Below are 17,897 nucleotides of genomic sequence, written 5' to 3' on the forward strand. Positions count from 1 at the left end.
TCCTAAGAGAGTTATATCTATCAATCTACTCTCTCTCAATATATATATATATATATATATATATATATATATATATATATATATATATATATATATATATATATCGAGAGAGAGAGAGAGAGAGAAAGAACCGGTTCTTAAAAAAATAGAATAACATCACTGCTTCTAACACCAAGAACTATCATTGGGGCGTCCAAATGACTATGTGAACATGTCCAGAAACGTTACGTAGTGCATTCTTCGGTGTGAAATAGTGTTGTGATTCACCAATATGAAATGTGGATTTATATGACTGAGAAGTAGAAGAAGGTTTGATGTAAAGCAAACCAACAACGTATCGTTTTACGTTGATACACTTTGTATGGAATTTCTTTAATGACAACGTAGTCAGTAATGCGCATCAAAATACATTTGATATTGCATTAAAACACACATCTAATAGCTGTATAGTAGAAGTAGAGTGGGATTCGTGGTAGTATTCTAATAATTACAACCATGATCCTTTTCTTCTCTTTTCTACGTCGTATTTCCAAGAAAAAACCTTGTTACAAAAAATGTACAAATTTCAAGTTTCTTGCTGAAGCAGTTTCTTTTGACCGTTGACCGGTCAGTCAGTTAGAACTTGTTGTATACTAAGTATAATCATAGAGATTAAAGACACATTAAAGTGTCAAAAATTTATTTTAAAAAAATTAAGTTAAGGTAGAGAAGACACATGAATACTGTAAAGATTTAACATTAAGGCAGTAAAAAGAACATTTGAAATTACAAAGTACAATATTGTAGTTTGAAAGCTGGTGAGAAACCTGACATTGTTTATTTGGAAGAGGCACAGTGACTTAGTAGTAGAATGCTTATCTCTGGTGTGTGGGGTCCGTGGTTCAATCCCCGGCCAAGTAAGTTTGTGGTGGGCAACATCGTGTCCGTGAGTTTTTTTGGTACTCCTGTTTCCTTCCACTTTTTCATTCCACCATCATTCACTTGCCTTAATCATGTCTTCTTTAGCCTAACGACAATAATCGTGGGACGTCAAAGTCAAAGATTTCATTTCATTTTATTTTATTTTGACATTGTTTTGTTTGAACCGAAAATTGAAAAGCAATTTAGGGATAGATTTTTCAAGATTAACAAAAGGAGAGTCGAACACAGTAAAAAAAATAAGGTGTTGAAATAACACAAAATGACTACCACTTTAGCGTGGTACTTGTGTGTCAATTCAACACCAAGCCCATCACCTTCAGAACATATCAGAAATACCTAGTTACTGGCTGTGAGTATATTTGCATTGTTTTCTTGTTGTTTGGTATGAACAAAGCTTTGCGAAATATATTTCGCATTATGGCAAGTAGCTCATAACATTCTATGTTTCCTGTAATCGGTCAGAATAATATTGTTGTAAACTTGTGAATCATCTGACAACAGTTACATAGATAGCAGTGCTTTCATCTGTTTTCTTTATATGTTATTCTTGTGTCTTAGCATGTATGAACAGAAGATGGCAGAACTGTTGTCTGTGTAACAGTTGTCGGACGATTCACAGGTTTACAACAATATTATTGTGACCGATTACAGGAAACACAGAATATTATTCGTTACTTGGCAAAAATGCCAAATATATTTCGCAAAACTTTGCTCGTATTAAATGATAAATACCAATGGAAATTCTCTCAGCTAGTAAAGAGTTATTTCTGATATGCTCGATAGCCGATGTGCTTGGTGCTGAATTAACATCCAAGTAACACGCTAAAGTGGTAGTCATTTTGTGTTGTTTCAACACCCCATTTTTTTTTTTTACAGTGTAGTGTTCAGAAGGCCGAGAACCACTGCATTACTGTATGCGTATATAAACAAAGCAGACTTGCTTTAGTGTTTGTTCATGAAAATTACGAGCAATGTGTGGAGTCACTGTTAGTAGTAAAGGTGTCACTGTTAGGATTATGTGTGTCACTGTTAGGACTTTGTGTGTCACCGTTACATGGCAAACAACAACAAATGCAATCTGTTACTTATTTCTTTGCTTCTTTTTAACATATACAGCGCATAAATAAATCATCTGTTCAGGAAAATGAGAACTATCAATTATTACTGGAAACCACCATCATGCTATTTGGTGCCATAAAAATGGGGTGTTCTCCATTCTCTCGAAAACTACGCATCATAATACACCCTCAAGTATATCATTTTTTAGCCCAATATGATCTACCGATTGATATAGACTATATTTTATATTTGGACAATGTTTTTAAAAATAAAATAAAATGAAATATTTGAATTTAACGTGCTACAATTACGCTCTTTAGGCTAATAGAGACTATGATTAAGGTAAGTGAATAATGATGGATTAATTGGTGGAATGAGAAAAAGGGAGGAAACGAAAGTACCTCGAGAAAACTCATGGACGTGTCCACAACAAACTTACTTGGCCGGGATCGAACCAGGGATACCACGCACCAAGCACTCTACCACTCAGTGTTGCCAGATTGGGTTATAAGTAGCGGATTGGGCTACTTTTAAAATGCTTTCGCTACCATAAGTACAAATTGGGTGGCACGCTACTTTTTGGCGGTACTTTTAATTATCTGCAGGCTATAACTCTTTAAGAATGTGCTACTTTCGTGTATTCATATTAGTTTTATATAATACAATGAAAGTTTTTGTTTGTTGAGTATTTTGTTCACAATGAACAAAATTTTTACTAAATTAACATGTCCGATAGTACTTCAATTGTTGCTTTAGTACTTTTTATTCTCCTGATCTGGCAACACTAGAATTTTGTTGAGTTTGTGCTGATGCAGTATCACTGACAGTTAATCCCTAGACCTAATTATTCTACAGAGCGGTGTAAACGTGAACATAGCAAATTTAATTGTTACTGTATTGTCCATAGTAACATAATGAGCAAGTGGAGTCACAATGAAAACTTCGTATGGCCATGGCTCCCAGATAAATAATTTAGCAAAAGAACTAAAGAAGTCAGGAATAACAATGAAAAAGCATAATATAAACGTTGTAAAATGTATTTTAGACCCCACAAAACTGACTTAAGTAAACATGTTTCCTTGGAAATCAGAAAGGTCGCTCATTTTATACTATCACCGTCTGACCAATTCAGTGCGCACTGCAGTTCTACTGCTTCTAATATAGTATGGAATTTGCCTTAACACCACCATCCGAAACTGCGGTCGCCGCCTGACCATTGCCAACCTAGACATCTTACGTATTTCCAACTCCAGATGTTCCTATTAAATGGGTAAGGATATATATATATATTAAATTAGTAAAAGTGTATAGCAAAAATTAAAGTGTTGATGTTAATTTTAGACTATATCTCATTAAACGTATTGTGTATTGTCTTATTGGTATAACGAAGAGATTGATGAAGATATATATATCACTATCAATTTCACCTCAATAATTGGCATAGCATCAATTTTTGGGCTAACCAAAAAAATCAGATTTGTCGATTTTCTTAAAAACTACGCATGAGGATTTACACTCATCCATATAATTATTTCTAGCTGGATTTTATCTACCAATTGTTTCTTTGTCTAGTATTTGAGCAAAATGTTTCCTGTTATACGTTATTAATATTGTATAATTTGGTCGTAGCACAATGGGGTGTCCACTTGCATTTACTTTAATTTTTTGAAACTCGTTTAAGTGTGCCTTTAGCAGAGAGGTACACATAGAATGAAGAGAGAAATGATATTTCTTCTGTTTTAGAAGGTAGATGTCCCGTCGTAGTGAAACAATTATTCTTCTGTGAATTGATGGGAAACTGTATTGATTTTCATGTAACATATGTAGTACACGAATATTCCATTCTCTCATTTCATCATAATTGCCGTCAGTGGGAAAATGCTCTTCAATTTGTCTGCTTCAGCTTTTTAATCAGTCTTCTTATGACTAATATTTAATACAACGATACAAAGATAAATTGTATTGATCTTACACTTCACCTTTGTTTTAAGAATGCATTGACAACAAGCACGTAAGAAGAATATTTATTCTGTCTTCTCGGTTAAACGAAATAGAATGGACACGTGTCTATACTGTTTTTTATTAGTTGGATTGGAAACTCGTATGTGTATATCTATAGTTTTGAGAGAAAGGGGGAAAGTTCAAGACTTTTAAAGATTTTTACCCATTCACTAAGTTGGTTCTCCTGACGAGCTCCCTCATGGCTAAGCAGTTAACGTAGGTGCTTTTGGTGTGGGAGACCAAGTTTCGATTCCCGGCGGGAGCTCATGTGGTTAAGATCCCACATTAAGCTGTAGGTCCTTATCTCATATAACCTCGCTGCTCAAAAGGGACGTTAAACTAAAAATCAAATTTAAAAAATCGAAAAGAATTTGTTGACAATAAATGCTTTCCCTTAACATTTGAAATACAAATATTAAACAACAGAATGCGATTATTAGGACAAACCACTAATAAAATGGGCAAGAATCTTTAAACGTCTCTGAAAATTGAGGATTTGGAGTTGTGCTTTTTCCAAACGCCAAAGATATGTATATGATACGCTATTAGTGTTGCCAACTCTGAAAAATGAAAAAAAGGCACACCTTCAAAATTTCCTATCATATAGGTCTAAGTGTGAAGTATCTCTGTTCGGACCCATCTATGGGAAGGAAATGCACTATCGTGAACAAAAGTGCATTAGCATCTCTATTGTGCATATCATTAGTTCATTCACTAATAAGCTTAATAGATACATTGTGCTATAATGAGAAACTGAAATCGACATTAATCATTTTATTGTATTTACCAGTAACTGCCACTTCTTTAAAATTATCTAAACAGATGAACAAAAGTATATTTATACTTACGTGATAATTTTGGATTTGGAAAATGAAATTTATTCTTTAAACTTATACTTCAACTACAGGAAATTGCTTTAAGAAGTTTTTTTCCACTCTCAATAAAAGTATAAAATTTCTTACAAGTAAATTTCAAATTTTCCCTGGTACAATCCCTGTCATCTCTTTAAAATTATCTAAACAGATGAACAAAATATAGGCCTATTAATCATTGATAGATGGTGAAAGGTGACAGTTTTGGATTTGCAGAATGAATGTTTCCTTTTAAATCTATACTTCGAACTAGATTAAATTGCTTTCGAACTAGGTACAAATTTGAAAAACTGGTCATAAAGGGGCTGGTAAAAAAAAATTGTACCGGTCACCAGCTTTAATCAAAATAACAGCAATATTTCCGGCCAGGCCGGTGAAAAATCGGCTAGTTGGCAATCCTATAATGCTATCAATAAAAATATATTAATTTAAAATCCTACTGTATTATTTTTAAATTGTATTATTTCAATTTTATCATTTGAAAATGGTCAAGTAAAGAATTAGAACTTTTAATTAAGTGTGATTTTCACCTATAGTATACAGAGAGTCAAAAGCTTGGACGCAAAAAACAACTGAATTCAATTAGATTATATTCTTGTTACTCGTTTATTCGACATATTCTTCCATGCTTTGCTTCTACGTGCTACAGAAACAAATAAAAATCAGATCTTTTTCTACAATTTTCAGTGTTTCCTTCTGTTACTAGTTTAGTGCGAATTATTATTTAACTATAGTGGTGCCTGAATGATGTCCTGCCTCCTTCCCACTTTTAGTACTCAAATTTTAATCTCCATATCAAAAAAAAAAAAAAAAAAAGTGATTAACCAACTGTCAGATCAACGCCTATGCTAAACTGCTTAAGCTAGAAACTTCAGACAGTCAACAGGATTTGTAACGTAAGATACCCCACTAAGGAAAGTTTTTCGGAAATTCAACTTAAACTATCGGGGAAGGGGAACAATAGAGATTGCAATCATTATAATAGGACATTCATATCTCGAGTCCCTTAAGTTTAGAGACAGGAAATTTGATATTTAAACGTTTCATTTAAAACAATTATAAAACAGTTTCAACATTTTTTTTATATTTAACCTGAAATGAAAAGGGGTGGGAAGGTGGTATTATTAAATTAAGATGACTATAGCTCGGAATCCCTCAAGGTTACAGGCATGAAATTTAGTGTTTAGACTTTTCATTGAACATAATTAAACACATCTTTAAGTGTTTTTCTTGATATTCGATGTAGAAGGGAAGAAAAGAGATAGAAAGAGAAAGGGTGAGATTGCAATTATTATAATAAGATGTCTATCTTACGTTTAGATACATGAAATTGGTATTTATAAGGGACTTTCAATCTAAAAAAAATCAAACTTATGTTTCTCTGCTTTTTCACAGCCTCTGTGTGCAAAGAAGGGGACTTCTGATATTTTGTATATGAAAATGGCTCAAATCGGTTGTACTGATTTTGCTCAATTTTGTTCTTCAATCTCAGAGTTTATTCTGTTATCGACTTCCATAATAATAATAATAATAATAATAATAATAATAATAATAATAATAATAATAATAATAATAATAATAATAATAATAATAATAATAATAAACTCTGCTAAGACAGCAAAGAGGATTACGCGAAACGTATATTTATGAATTAATTGGTTTGCGTTTAAAATAAGAATTTAAAATACGTTTATGCAACCCGTAATTCTTAAATGTTTTGAGATTTGCATATTAGCGTTTTACGGAACTTATATTTATGAATGAAAGGTATATATACACCATTAAAGTCACCATTGCCCATGATGATGCTAACGGACTGACTCTCTTAATGAACTTAGTCGAAATAATCGATGTAGCTGTCTATTGTAAAAAAAAGGGAAGTCAAACATTCGCTTTCGTTCAAGCATTATCGTGTGGAGTAACGGACAGACGTAACAATACAATCTTATAAGTTTCACTGCGCGTAACGGACCACTTTCCCAGAATGTACACATATGGTTATCAAAATGATGGAAACACTTGAAGACAATACATCTTACTTGATTAAAATGGAGTCAGGCATGAGCACCTCTGATTCGACAGTTAAACTTTCTGATTCGACGTTGAATTCAGACATAAAATTTACGAATGGTTTCTTGAGGATTATTGTACAATTTTTCATGTAGCGCAATATTCAGTTCTGTCAGCGAAGATTCAGAAGAATTAGAAGAATGTTAAATTTTGAGGTTGCTATTAAGTGGATAGATGCGTAACAATGTGGGTCTATTTGAAATTGGGAAGTTGAGTATTAAATTATATATAGAAAAATGTAAAAACAAAAACAAAACAGTTTAAAAGCACGTATGTTCTTTAGTTGAAGTTTTAAAAGAAGCTCCTGATTTTATTTTAAAATTGGAGTGTTGAGCGCCAGAGTTGCATAAGCGCCAAATTAGAAATTTCTGAATTAGGTTCACGAACTGCCCCTACATGGCATTCTTTACCCAAAGTGTTCAATGAAATATTAACCTATTGGGAAACAAGGCTCATTCAGCGTAAGATGGGCGGTGATTTCTTGTCACGCTCTTACAATTTATGGAAATCGCGAACTTTTAGGTCCAATTTTATCGTGCAACATAGCCTAACCTGACACTCAATCTTTCAATCCTTCTAACGACATGGAAAAAGATGTTGCCATATTACATTATCAAGTGCTCGGAAATTTTGACGGAAACATTGCAAAATCTACTAAAGACTATAAAAGGTAAATTTAAAAGTTATAATCTTGTATGACCCATATTTTTTAAAAAGAAAAAAGAAACGGAGAATGATAATTGCTAAGATACTTTCGAACAACAAATGACAGAAAATTTTACAAATAAAGAAAAATACGGCATCCCCAAGAAATATTTCTAGAAACATCACTGATGTTAGGAAATTAAAAAGCCTTTGGATTAAAAGAAATCGGCATTTCAACAGTGGCTTTAATGATTCCATGTTGAAATCATAATTATCGTATATTTTACTGTTAATGTTGCTGATATAGTTCTTTCTCTTTTCTGCTGCTCAGAAACGCAATTGTGTTATCGTTAATTGAATGCTAATGGCAAAGTTCTCTGCCAATCAACAAGTAGTTACTTCCTGCTTGCGTGCAAAAAATCTGCAGAATGACCTTACAAGACTTGTTGATATACCTATGCTAGGAGGAAGAGAAAAGATTAAATCTTTGCATGTTTTCTTTAAAACTAAAACGCCCTTCATCCTCAAGTTCAAGTTTATTTGAACATTTTTATCTGCGCTGTTAGGAATTTGTGTGTTACTGTTGGTAGTATGATTGTCACTGTTAGGAGTATGTGCGTTACTATTTGAAGTATGAGTATCACTGTTAGGAGTTTGTGTGTTACTGTTTAAAGTATGAGTGTCACTGTTAGAAGTATGTGTGTTACTGTTTGATGTATGAGTGTTACTGTTAGAAGTATGTGTGTCACTGTTAGGAGTATGTGTGTCACTGTTAGGAGTAGGTGTGTCACTGTTAGGAGTATGTATGACATTGTTCGGGGTAGGTGTGTCACTGTTAGGAATATTTGCGTCACTGTTAGAAGTATTGTGTGTCACTGTTAGAAGTATGCGTATCACTGTTAGGAGTATGAGAGTCACTGTTAGAGATATTGTGTCACTGTTAGGAGTATGAGAGTCATTATTAAAACCTATGTATGTCACCATTAGGAGAAGACAAGCACCAAAGCTACTATATGCCCTTAACAGTTTACTTATTTATTTATTTTAGCTCACGGCGATAAGCATACGGGAACTTATAGTTTCACTCTACATATATATATATATATATATATATATATATATATATATATATATATATATATATATATATATATATGTGTGTGTGTGTGTGTGTGTGTGTGTGTGTGTGTATGTATGTGATAAGTTATTTCACGGTAACTACCTGCCGGATCTGAACGAAATTTTAGAACAAATAGCCTAACGTATATATTATGTGAGCAAGGTTGACCGGACCAAGTTTTTGGTAAGAAACTCGTCCCCGAAAGCTATGATTTTTAAAATTCATCATTCTCCAGGTGTTAAGATCTCTCCCTGCGCAATCATTTGATGCTTCAACAATAATTTTAGGAAAATGATCCAAAATGGATCAAAAACTTGCGATCTTGGCTAATAATTAATTTTTGGATCAGGGGCCACAAAATTTTTGAACGGCCCTTAAATCGAGTTTTCGTATTTTCTACGGAATAAGCACATCATACTGAATTAAGTAATAGTTTGGGTTTGGCTATACTATATGTAGTTCTCCAGATATAAAGCCTACAAGAAAATTTGTGATTGAAATATATTGGATCTTTTGATCCAAAAAGAGTTCTTCACCTTAATTCAACTGAGAAGATTTGATTCTTAAGCTTTACAAAACCACAGTTTTTCTCAGAATATTGATGCTAGCCGAGTCCCCATATTTAAATTTCTCTCTCTCTCTCTCTCTTTGTTTCTCTCTCTCTCTGTTTCTCTCTCAATGTCGTACGTGACGAACTCACATGGCCTGGGATCAAAGTCTCTTATTGAAACCAGATAAAATTGCTTTACCAAGGGAACATCTTAACGGGTTTCTTGTTAGTAGACTGTGGATACTTAGACACTTCAACCTGTAAATGTAGACACAAAAATCAGCAAAACAATCGATTTCGTTCCGAAAATGTCGATGTTCAAGACACTCCTTGTAGTGGGTGATCAATCATAGCAAAAATGAATGATATTCTGGCAAAAGTTGGACAAGAGACCGACGTGTAAGCAGTCATGACATCGTCAATGACCTAAACATCCATTACTAAAGATATACCACATTGACTTGATCCCTAGTCTTACGTTGCAAGCGCTGCTGTCGGCTGACGGAATTCCACTCCCTTTCTCTCGCTTAGCAACAGCAGCTGAACCCTTATTGGCTCAACGCGTGGATATGTGAGGGTGTGAACTTTAGTTCGCATTTTTGCTATGGCTCAAGACATTTTGGCAGCACAATAGTGTTAAATCATTCGGAGGATGCTAGCTGAAATATGTTCTTACCCCTTGGTTTTATGCAACTCGCCTTACTTTGTTGAATGGTTGCAACTTTGAAGGTGGTTACAATTAAAGTGCTGCTATTCGCGGAGGTCCAACGTGGGCTGTAATTAACGTATTACATTGAGATTTGGTAAATATGCTAATGAGAGCATGCGAAAGCGAGTTACGCTGAAAAATATTAGTTCCCCTTTTCGCCACCAGGGTAAAATGTGGCGCTCTATAGGTAATACCCATTATGGAAATGATCCTGAATTATATGGATAAGACGATTATCTAGGTCGAAGAAGTAAAAAATGAGATAAATGTAATGCAAATAAGGTGAAGGGCACGTGATTGTAACCAAGGGTGCAAAAGGAACAACTTTAGGAACAATGTGAAGGCAGGCCAGTAGACAGCTCAAAAATGTAGGGGGGGGGGGAAATTAGGGGGCCCGATCCAACTATATTTTAGTTCATCACCATATTATAGTTCACTTGCAAGCCTACCGTGAAAATTTTAGGGGGCAGCAAAAATTTTGGGGGGCCGTCCCCTAGACCCCTGTGGATACAGGCCTGCGTGAGGGTAACAAAAGGTGAAACTTTATTTCCATTTAACGGTAACAAAAGATGCAATAGGAATAACTTTATTAACATTTGAGGTTACAGTGACCAATTTATATAACATACCGCATATATGGCCACCAGACACATCGACATGTTACATCCGCAAAATGGCGTAATCAACAGTTACTCGCAGCAGTTCCGGCGGAATTGTTGCGACATGTCGCCTTGTGCTGTCCTTGAGATCCTCCAACGACTGGACTTTTCCCTGGTAGACCCGAGCTTCCAGATATCTCCACAGCCAGAGGACCACGGATTTAGGTCGGGGGACCTTGCTGGCCACGCATTTGGAAAACATCGGGAGACGATGCAGTGATGGTTTCACGAAGCAGATCTTTCACGTGGCGACCGATGTGCAGTGTTGCCCCATCTTGCCGAAAAACAGTCGTCTCCAAAATCACATGCCGATGCTACGGTACAGGTTGCAATTCCTTGGGTGTCATCTCCTCAAAGAAAAACGAGTAAATAATGAACGTTCCTGTGAACCCACACCACATGGTCACGTACGCAGAGTGCAATGGCTGTTTCTACACAACATGCGGATTATCCGAGCCGCATACCCGACCATTTTGCGTGTTCACTGGTCTTGCTAGTCTAAAATGAGCTTCATCAGCCCACAGGATATCCCGCGGACACATGCCATCCATCGGTGGCTAATTCCCGTGACACCGCCCGAGCACTGGTAGCGGAATATGGAGCACGTGTTGTGTGATCCACAACAGCCACAGCAACCTTGTCAACAACCTCCTTGGAATGGGTCATCTTCCTCTTCCTGGAACCCCACGCAACTCACCCGTAGTCTGAATTTCAGTACCATCTTCTTTAAGCCACTTCTTGATATCGGTCTTCTTTTCATTCCTTTCAGACGCCGTGCTCTTCACACGATTGTGTATGAAGTGCGAGCTCGCGTGAATTACGGCCTGTACAGCGCTGCATTTTCTCCTGGTGACGGAAAATGGAACCATGTTTTTCCATCGTAACTCGTTTCAGAATGATATCATTTTGCATATTTACCAAATTCCAATGTAATATGTTGTTAGAACCCGCGCTGGACAGCTATGAATAGCGTCACTTTAATTGTAATCTTCTTGTACTTTAGGACAGTATTTGTCTCATTAGGAGTTGCAGGAATTATTTGATTCTTTTTTATATATTCAAACATGTTATACGTATAAACCTTCCTTGGGAATAGCTTATTCGATTAGTGAAAACAATATCGAGATATGACCAACGTTTCTTGATATAATCGCGTACCACCAAACATACAGACACACATACAGGTCAAATTGAACCTCCTTTTTTTAAGCTGGTTAAAAACCTAACTTGAGGTTACTGCTAACTATCTGTCCAAAAGAAATTTCAAACGTGTCAGCTGTTTTCCCAGCTCCAAAAACTATGAATTCGGCACTAATCATGTTCTTTCCTTTGACATTTTATTTTTCATCCTTTTCACTTGCCATGACGATGGGGACTGGACTTGAAACATAAGCGGCATCGGTAGTGTCATTATTCACCTCAGCGACTCCAAAAACTATTGATTTGACACTAATGTCAGTCGTTTTCAATTATTTATACATACCATCCCTTTTCCCAACCCCTAGGGATACTAGGGATGTCTTACACTCACAGTATTTTCTCCAGATTGTAACTCATAGATGTGCCAAGTTTGGTTGAAATTGCTCTATGCGTTCCGGAGTTAAACTGGAACATATATACATACACACATGCTCACACACTTACTTAAATACATATATACATTTTATGCATATAGATTTACAATATAACTATTTCCTGCCTTCCTTGTCTCATTTTTTATCGATAAATAATAGATATACCTGTAATTTTTCGTGCAGACATTGTGCAACGCACGCCATACATGATTTCATTATTTAGTTGATAAATGATTTCTGATTGTGTAAATAACACGTGCATAACAATGCACGCTCAAATATATAATATGTATCGTCCAGGATTGATCTTATTAAGTGACGACAGATACTGCTTGCATTTTCGCTAGGTAAATTTAAATGTACTGACATTAAATATGCAAGTACGGGTAAATATGTCTTATTTTACTATATATTCGTTTATTTTAGGTTAGAAATACATTAGGATATCGACAATGAGATACGTTGATTCCAGGTTCAAAGCGGGGTTCATTGTTAAAAAAAAAAATACAATGAATTGGTGGCAAAATTTTTAATGGCGTATCATTTCTGATAAATTAAATCCAGCTAACGCATAAAGTATAGTTAATATAAAAAAAAAACAATGGATAAACGCATTTGGAGTGCAAAATTGATCTAAGCAAGCGAAACTAACGAAATTTTCGTTAGTGTCACTTAGATAATCTTGAAGATGTCAATGGTAGTACATAGAGTAGATTTTAGGCCATTGTTCCTCACGAATATTACCGACCATAATCATTTCATTTTGAATCCATCTAACCTGACCACAAGAAGCCCTCCTCGTCTGGTCTAGTGAATAGCGCGTGTGCTTTTGGTGCACGGGTCTCGAGTTCGTTCTCAGGATGGTGCATAGTTTGCAACAACTCGATTTTGATGTTGTTTGTTATGGTATTTCATTTTGGATTTATCAGATCTCATTACCATGAAGATTGACACATATCTATCTCAAGTAAGAGCTAAAGGTTGCCAGGCACCTCTATCTTTGATTCCCTTTGAATAAATGGTAAGTGTTCTTGCTTTCAGGACAGAGAGATCTCATAGTTTGATGTTGAAAAACCAACATTAAGCTCAAACAAAAGAATATAAAATATATCTAATTTCACGGTACCTTCATAATTCCATATAACTACACTTTTTTTAAACGCTGTTCTTAATATTATCTGCTGTTGTATAATGTTCAATTTTTCCGTTATGCCATGCTACTAAACAGTATACATGCTAACTTTCGAAGCTGAAAATTGATCTGATGTAGAGCTTTTCCTAATTTTAACTTATTGAGATATATTTTAAAGCGTTTCTAAAGCTTGTCTATGTTTCTAATTGCGAATTCAATACTAATTTGAGGACACTGATCCAATAGAACTGATTTGAAACATATTTATTTATGGGGTTACAAAAGAAATAACGTCAAAGCTGGGCTCTTTGAACTGCTGACTATAACAATGTGTCCATGCTTGGTAAATATCTAATATGTAATTTTCATACCAACTTTAGGACGATGGGTCCAATGAGTCAATTTTAAAACATATTTGTCTATGACATCACTAGAAAAATGACCTCAAAGTTTAGTTCTTTGATCTCAAATATTTTCTAACTGACAATAATTTACCAAACCCTCCCTCACGTAAAACAACAGTCAACAACAGGACAGAGTAATGAAAACTCTGAGTGCAATGCAAAACTCATGGAATACAAAATGTTACTTCAATTTATGAATTTCATTGAGAAGAATAAATGAAGGTTCTTGGTCAGATCCTGAAAAATAGCTGCACACACACTGACTTATATTTGTTTTTATTTGACAAGACTGTTAATCAAATCGTGTCAGAATAGATTGTAATTAATTTCTTGATTAACTTACATCACTGCCACTCATGGCTTCAAAAGTTGTACAAATATTTCTAATTTCTTCACACCGAGAATCCATCTGAGATACGATTTTGTATACGATTACATCAAAACCAATATTTTAAGCTGTTCTTAAGTTTCAAAGAAAACCTTTTTATTTTTTTAATTTTTTGAAAAAACTGCCTTAATCCCACTGTTAGATTTTCTTAGCTCTCCTTAAATATTTAGACCATAATATACCTCTTACATCCTGATGAATGATAACCTTAAGAGCTTTAACATTGTTTATTTCAATACCAAAGGAGTTATTTTTTGACTGAAGAATCCAACTCCTTACATCTATATGATCTAATATTTCTCTCCAAACATTCAGGAATATCACTGGTTCAAACTTGCAAAACTAATTAATCAGCCCATTTACTTCTCCTATCACATCACAGGACAAACTACATTGGCTTTGTATATTTTGTAAAGCTTTCATTACTTCTGGTAGTTTTTTTTTTTTTTTTTTTTAATCTATAAACTTCACTGCTTCGTGCATACTTCATCTTGTTTCAATAAAGCTACGAAGGTGACGCCTACCAGTGTATTTTAATAATCTCTGTGGGCTTGAAACTAACCAAGTAACAATTCAAAAGTCACAAAATTCTTGTATTATCAATGGACTAAACATTATTATCTAAAGGTGTTTAATAAGATACCTGCTTTTTCCCCTCAGTCGAGGAGATATAGCCTTAGAAAAACAAGTAGCTTTATTACAAATAAAAACCTGAAAATAAAAATATCCAGGTCAATGTCTATTCCACCATTAGGATGTTCTAATACATTATTATTCATAATTCTTTCTGGGTGAAAGATACGCACCAGATAATACTAGAAATATATAATAGTTCTAATATATAACAGTAAATCCACTTACTCACTGACTGATTTATTCATCACGAGATAGATACTCGAACAGAATCTGTTACAGAACCTGATTATTTCAGCAGATGCACCTTGATGCACAGAAGCAAAAAAGATACATTGATTTCCGAATGTGAGCTTTTACGCCTGTCCGATATTCTCTATTAGGGTATAACTCTTTAATTATTCCAACGTTACACATAAGATTTTACTCACAATTGTGTTTTTTCCTCCTTTCACATCGAGTTTATAATTTGTTTTTTACAGTCTGAAGTCTCCCAACACCATAATACTATATGTGTAAGTTATATAGGCATTTCCTCACCGTCTTTCCTTGAATATCAGCATTACTAATATAAGAAGCGAATTTTCATACTTATTACTAACGTAGAAGTGTGTGTTCTTTCCAGAACCATTCAAATAATTTACTACTACTACTACTACTACTACTACTACTACTACTACTACTACTACTACTACTACTACTACTACTACTACTACTAATAATAATAATAATAATAATAATAATAATAAGTCCGCCCAAAGCGCCATTCCTGGTGACATTAGTGGTCCAATAATTCCACCTAGGGTGCTCTTAACTGTGAGTACATTCCCCTTACCGAAGTTTATTCAACAGCACTTTCCCCAATTTGAAGAACAAATGTGTGCCGGAAAGCCTGGTTGAACGTGTCAATTAAAATTCTTGAAATAAGAAAAGGACTCGCACACTGTGATGATTTCAGAAGATATCTCCCGAAAGGGAAGGAGATTTTCAATTCACAGGGGTGATAATTACTGGTAACTCGCATAGTGTGGGGAGATATCCTCCCCCTGAAAACATAACTGATCTCATTTCTTGTAGTATCAACAAAAAGCCAGGTGCCTGAATGAGAAAAAGAATCTTAAACTAGAGTTATAAAAAATTTCTTCTTATATCTACCATGTCTTCTGCAGAAAAACTAAACTGAACTTTTCATTTAATGTGATATATTGGTAGAATATATATACTTACTCTATTTCACATTCCTATAGTTCAGATATATGTATTTCCCGAAAAACTTCCTAATTTTAACAAAAGCAGTCCCTTTAAAAAAAATAATAGTGAAAAAATGACACTTAACTTCAGCAATAGCTGAGTGCCAATGGCCCCACTCATGTACTGACAATGATCATCTGATATTGAAAGAAATTATCTAGAAACAATTAATAAATATACAAGGAACACTTTTCTATATTAAGTGCAACAGTGACAGAACGCGCTACCCTAGGGCCGCGGTGTCTCAGTAATAGAGCGATCACTTCTGGTGCATAGGATCTTGGGTTCGATCCTAACTCGCGCCAAGTGAGATTTCTGGTGGACAAACACCATATGTGCGAGTTTTCTCGGGATTCTCCCTTTCCTCCCACTTTCTTCATTCCACTATTTCATTCATTTCTCATCATCACCGTCTCCTTTAGCCAAGCCGGTATAACAGTGCGACATAAAACTTAGATTTCATTTAATTTCATTTCGATCAGAGCCCGGTCCGCTGGTGCCCCCCTCGGTATCGGTCTTTTCTCCCTTCGAAAAAATCCTGTGGAGTCCCTGCTAACTATACATTTAATTTGTCAGTTTTAAGAATAACATATAGGTACCTGAATATCTCAGAAAAAAAGGACACATAATTACATTTATTGATTACTGTCAGTTGAGGAAGTAAAAAAAAAAAAAAGGTAAATAAAATTAATGAACTCCTGGATCAACTAACTACTCGTTGATAACGAGATAAACTCTTAATCAATATTATAAGTAGGTTGTAATGTATGCATGTATTCATATAGATTAGAATAGCTTTTTATTTATAATATTGGTTAATATTTTTAATATATTGGGTGTATGAATTAATAATGCATTTGCGTCTACTGTGATTTAAACACAATAAACTCATTTTAAAATCCGTATCAATAAATAAAATAAATAAAGGAAAATCTTGGTGAATATCAAGCAACTGACATGAATGTAAATATTACTTACCTCGCCACGCTGCCAACCCGTCACGCTCACGTTTAAAAAATGTCCTTGTCACAGAAAAAAAAATATTCTAACTCGCTGCACGTTGCTCTATTTCTAGCTTTCAAATTGTGACAACGCCTAGACACTCTCAGTTTCTATGATCTATAGTTCCACTTCCTCATCCTTCAGGTCGTGTCTACCCAGCAGACAACCCAATCGCTCCAGCAGTGTATAAATTTGTTTCTTCGTTGTTTTCAACCTCACACCTGACATCTAGCGGTGTTCTTTACAAGCACGATCACAACTTTTTCTACCGCTCGCTCATTGATCGATAGCGCGCGCTTTCATGGTGCTTTAAAAAAAAAAAAAACAAGGTTTGCTGATTATTAACAAACCGCTTTGACTTTTTCTTTACCTTTTTCTTTTTCGCTGATGGAAAAGGGAAAAAAAAGGGAGGACTTGTCAATCGTTGATAAAATTAGTCCCAAGAAACTCTTGGCTTATCGTATCTTTTCTTAGTCGATGCTAGCAACTTGACATGTGCTCTTATTTGAGTTGAATCAATAGAAAATTTATTAGAGCTTTATTTGTCTTTTTTTTTTTGTATGACTTTCGTGTCTCTCCCGGATTATATTATCACTAATTTAAATTCTAGCATGATGTTATAAATTAATCCTAAAGAGAATTTTACTGTACAATAATCACAAGACATTCACGCGGTATTATTTTATTTCTCACACGCTACAAATATCCATGAAGCACGGGCGTATCATAAGGTTTATTCCAAGGAGGGAATTTTTGTAGTATCTTACCCTATTTTACACAAAGATGAAAAAAGCCGGCTTTTTGGAACGGAGTTTTTTTTTTTAAATCTACTTTTTGAAAACAAAACAAAAATTTTCGTTTTTTTAAAGTTTTTTAATGATTTTTCTTATTCAAGTATAATCTTTGT

At 34.7% G+C, this 17,897-nt stretch overlaps 1 protein-coding gene across 1 annotated transcript in view; it reads right to left on the reverse strand.

Moving 5' to 3' along the window:
* Positions 1 to 17,179, reverse strand: part of LOC145690198 (band 7 protein AGAP004871) — a 402,706-nt gene extending 385,527 nt beyond the window's left edge. Inside the window, exon 1 of the mRNA XM_081764850.1 lies at positions 16,967 to 17,179. The gene's annotated coding sequence lies outside the window, so the exon portion shown is untranslated. The remainder of the gene's footprint in view (positions 1 to 16,966) is intronic.
* Positions 17,180 to 17,897: the final 718 nt, after the last annotated feature.

Source organism: Thermobia domestica, chromosome 7, assembly GCF_964235325.1.
Source record: "Thermobia domestica chromosome 7, izTheDome1.hap1.1, whole genome shotgun sequence".
Taxonomy (NCBI): domain Eukaryota; kingdom Metazoa; phylum Arthropoda; class Insecta; order Zygentoma; family Lepismatidae; genus Thermobia; species Thermobia domestica.